We start from the raw sequence: 5,007 nt of genomic DNA on the forward strand, positions 1-5,007 counted from the left end.
CATTATTTGTCGCGTCCCCTTCTTGTGGACGCTGCGTTCATGCCCGCAAGACCGGGTAGCCGATCGGACGATTCACGGCGATAGGACCTCCATCGGCGGTCGGTCGCTGTTGATCGAGGAGCTACGGCCCTTTGGGTATAATATTCCGTTACGTACATATGGGTACGGCGGGGCCTTGTCTTGTCATTTCTACTATTTGTACTCCATGGGGTACACGAGACGATGATATGTAGTCGTGATATTATGCAGCCTCGTCGGCGTGTGTTTTGTTATACATTATATATGTGTGGCGGCCAAATCGGCTCACGCTGTTATTCTCAGTGTTTATGTTTATATGTATGCGTTGGCCGTGAGTTCGAGGTACGGTGTCTTTTATGTTGATTGTTCGGAGATAGTATAGCATAGTTACAGATTGCATATGGGCCCAGGACAGTCAGTGAGAAGTAAATGCAAGCACAGGAGTGCTTGGCCAGTAGTGGTCGGGCACTTGTTATGGCCCATCGGTTTGGGTCGTGACAAAAGTGGTATCAGAGCAGTTCGTCCTAGGGATTATCTACGGACGCCGTGTCGTGAGAGTCCTGTTTATGGGTGTGAAGCCGGCCACACTTATAAACGGGAGGCCGAGGGGCATTTAGGAATCATTGACCTTTCCTTCTATCTTAGATCGTGCGATAGAGCCAGAGTCTAGGGAAGATTGCTTCTGACCTCTTTTCCTGTAGGTAGGCGCAGTTTGACGAAAAGATGAAGAGATCAACTTCGGGCGGTGGGGCGCTAAGAAGGCCCCCGGATCGGATCCGGGACCACGGGTTCCGGGACCCGGCGGGGAGGAGCCTCGGTTATTCCATTGAGGCCCGGTCCGGAGGACCCGGCGACGATTCCTCCGAGTTTTGACTCACCATGGAGAAGGACCCCCAGAGGACAGTTATGACACGGATCCATTCGAGTATTCGTCTGGGACACCGGAGGAGGAGATTGCTCCTCATTTAATGCTTCCCTATTTCATTGATGTATTATTGTTGTTGATGCCTTACATACTTAGTACAATGTTCGTGCGCGTCCGTTTCTTTGGACACTTGTGTTTCGTGCCCACGGTGAACGGGGAGGTGATCCAGACTCGTAGAAGCTATTAGCTGATTGAGAGCACCCCATTATTCCGGAGGTGCCATTGACTTATTATTTTGATGTGCATATTCATGTTTTAGGCATGACGAGGTCCTGTCCCGTCCCTATGTCTAGCACTCTAGTAGAGGCTCGTAGATGCGTAGTGTGGGTGATTCGGTCTCACAGTTTCTCATTGTATGAATATATATGTATATATATATATATATATATTATTTTGATAGCTGAAGGGCTTATGTATATAAAGGTGAATATGTTATTTTGATATGTATATAAAGGTGAATATGTTTCAAATGAAAATAGTTTTCTATGATTATGAGCATAAGAAATATGAATGGACACAGGAGGAGTAATAGAATGAGTGGTGCTCGGTGGTTAGCCCCGGGTACCCGTCATGGCCCTGGTCACGTCGCAACAGGTAGCCACTATGGATCCTAGTATGTTAATGCCTAGCCATTCGGGAGGAACACTGGCCACCGCTGGGTTTGATGTGCCGGGCATTTATGGCACATTCGAGGCCTTTTTACGAGAAGTTTTACTTATTTTTAAGCAAGTCAGTGTCTATTTAATGTGTTATTAGTGTTTTTCAGGTAACATAACAGATTTGGACTGAAAACAGTTGGAAGTGCAGAAGTGGTCGTAAACTCAGTTTACGGACCGTATTCTCAAATACGGGCAGTATTCCATGGTCGTATTAAAGAATAAGAAGAACTAGAAAGTTAGGCTGAGGATATAGTGATTTACGAACAACTTTTACGGATCGTATTCCACTTTACGGTCCGTATTTCAAGGCGTATTTAACCATGTGACCATATGGCAGAAAGTCAAAGTTTTGGAAGTTGAAAGACGACCGGGCAGTTTACGGACCGTAAACCAATTTACAATGTATTTCAGAAGATCGAAGTTGCTCAAAACTGGGAAGCAAGTCTGGTCGTAAACCAGTTTACGGTCCGTAAACCACTTTACGGACCGTATTTCGTATCGACGGGGATCACAGTGCAAATCTGCAACTTTCACATTTTCAGAACCTATAAATAGTCATTGTAGGGTTTTAATTATTATCAGTTGTCATACTTTTGTCTCTTGACTTAGAACAATAAATGCTCTCTAGTTTTTGAAGGTTCGAACATCAATTCAAGTATTATCAATTCCTCTTTTCTTCCAAAGTAAGCAATTATGAATTCTTCAATTTCTTGTTTCTTGCTCTTTGTCATGAGTAGCTAATTTCCCTTACTAGGGTTGTGAACCCAATTGATGGGTGTTTTGTGATTGGGTTTGTGATTGATATACAGATAATGGATTGTTAGGGTTTGTTTATTCTTCATTCTTCATTCATAATTATGCAATCATTGATTAAAGCCATAAACCTTGATTTATTTGGAAAAATAATTAGGGTTGGTAAGAATAAACAACAAGGACTCAAAGCTTTAAACTTTGTTTAATAAATTCACTTAGGAATAAGAAGAATTTACTTGGCATGATTAATCGTTCTTCATAGTTACTTGACTCCTGCTATTGTTCAGCCTCGAGTTGGAGCTGCTCTTTGTGAAAATTGACTCCTCTCTATACCAGTTGTTGAAGCTTGAGGGATACTTTCGGAACTCTACCGAGAATGACCCTCAACGTCATTTGCAGAATTTTATGGATGTGTGTGCTAATCACATCCAGAACAACGTTCCACAAGATGTTATTCGGTTGAGGTTATTCAAATATTCCTTAGCTAGAGAGGCAGGAACATGGTTTGAGAAGCTGCCCCGAAATTCGATTACTTCATGGGCAGAGATGGTGGCTGCTTTTCTCACAAAATGGTACCCCCCCTAGCAAGAAGGCTGAAATTCGTGACAAGATCTATGAATTTAAGCAGCGACCGGGGGAACAATTATATGAAGTATGGGAGAGATTCAAGGATTATTTGCAGAAGAGCCCAAATCATGGTTTTCCGGATAACATATTAATGGAGAAGTTCTACCGAGGGTTAGATCCAATGACGCAGTCAGTTGCGAATAATGCAGCTGATGGTTATTTCATGAACAAATCTTATCGACGGGTGACCACCATACTTAACAAGCTGACGACTCATAATCAGGCTTGGCACTCAAACAATGCTGATGTGGTACCGTTTGGTAGTGCTATGATCCAGAATATAGTGAAGGAGAATCAAGATACCCAGCAAACCTTGGCAGAACTTGCAACAAATATTTCCTTGCTGACGAAGAAGTTTGATGAGTCCCAGATCAAAAAGGTAAATGTTTGTGAGGATGATACAGTTTTACCAAAAGGGATGTACCATACTCAAGATGGTCCATTCCATGATGGGCCCCCTATGCAGGTTGAAGATGCTAATTATGTTAATAACTCTCAAGGGAGTTACCAAAGATAGAACTACCAAGGTGGTTATCAGAGTCAGAATCAATGGAGACCTCAGCAAGGTCAAGGTGCTTATAACAACTCGGGGAACTACAACAGTAATTATGGTGGTGCGAGCCAAGGGAGCTACAACAACAGTAACAATTTTGGGAACAAGAGTTCCGATCCTTATATACCACCGAAAGGGAAGTCAACAGAGCAAGGTAGTTCGAAGGTTGAATCAATGCTTGAGAAGATTACCGCAAATCGGTCTAAGTGCGAGAGAACTTTATCTGGGACGACAGAGATAGTGGGTTCCCATACAGCGGCTATTCAAAAGCTCGAGTCACAGATGAGGGATATTTCTAGAGAGCAGCACCCTCCTAAAAAGGGAGGCCTTCTGAGTGACACTATTCCAAATCCAAAGAATGGGAGAGGCGGTGTAGACCGTGTGTTTGCCATCACTACTAGGAGTGGTAAAATACTCCAAAGGGCTAATGAGAAGGTGATTGATCTTGAGCCGATAGATGAAGAGGATGAGGTGCAGTCTGAAGCACCCATTATTATTGATGAGAATGTTATTGACAAGAAGGTTGCTGATATTTCGGAGATAGTGAAGGATGCTGATAACACAAGCAAGCAGACTGTGAAATGGGCTCTCCGCCCTTTGACTCAGCTGTTCAAGGCTAAACCTCCCTTTCCCCAGAGGTTGGTAAAGAAGAAGGAGGATGCTAAGTTCGAGAAATTTTATGATCAGTTGAAGCAGCTGTCTCTTAATTTCCCCTTCTTGGAAGCTGTCAAGGAGATGCCCGGTTTTGCTAAATATTTGAAGGACTTGCTGACCAAGAAGAAAACGGTTCAACATGAAATCGTAAGTTTGACTCACACTGTGAGTTCCATTATCTCAACTACTACTATTCAGAAAAAGAGAGATCTGGGGGGCGTTCCCATTCCACGTTGAGCACCATGATTTTGCTTGCGCTTTGTGTGATAATGGGGCAAGTATTAATTTGATGCCCCTTGCTATATACAAACAATCAGGTTTGGGGATGCCAAGGCCGACTACTATGAGGTTACAAATGGCTGATAGGTCTATCAAAAGACCTGTTGGGGTGGTTGATGATGTACTTGTGCGGGTTGGTGATTTTATGTTGCCCGCTGATTTTGTGATTCTTGACTGTGCTGTTGATCGGGACATTCCTATTATTCTGGGAGACCTTTCCTTGCTACAGGGAGAGCTCTGATGGATTCGGAGAAAAATGAAATCAAGTTCCGAGTCAACGATGAAGAAGTGACTTTTCAGGCTAGCAAAGGGATGAAGTTACCAAGTGCTTACGAGAGCATTTTGGTAATTGATTCGCTTGATGTTATTGATGAAGCAGTCGAGTTCAAGATGAAAGAAGAAAGTTTGGGTGAAGCTCTAGTTGGTATTCTTGTTAATTTTGATGCTGAGGACATGGAAGGTTATGTGGAGACAGTAAATTCACTTGTTGGGTTGGGATCATACTCCTACCATCCAAAGAAGTTGAATCTCGATCTGGA

General features: G+C 43.2%; 1 non-coding gene across 1 annotated transcript; it reads right to left on the reverse strand.

The window, feature by feature from the left end:
* Window positions 1–2,951: 2,951 nt before the first annotated feature.
* On the reverse strand, window positions 2,952–3,057 carry LOC132041278 (small nucleolar RNA R71). The gene has a single exon (XR_009410976.1). It is a non-coding gene; the product is annotated as a small nucleolar RNA R71 (small nucleolar RNA).
* Window positions 3,058–5,007: the final 1,950 nt, after the last annotated feature.

This window comes from Lycium ferocissimum, chromosome 12 (genome assembly GCF_029784015.1).
Source record: "Lycium ferocissimum isolate CSIRO_LF1 chromosome 12, AGI_CSIRO_Lferr_CH_V1, whole genome shotgun sequence".
NCBI lineage: Eukaryota > Viridiplantae > Streptophyta > Magnoliopsida > Solanales > Solanaceae > Lycium > Lycium ferocissimum.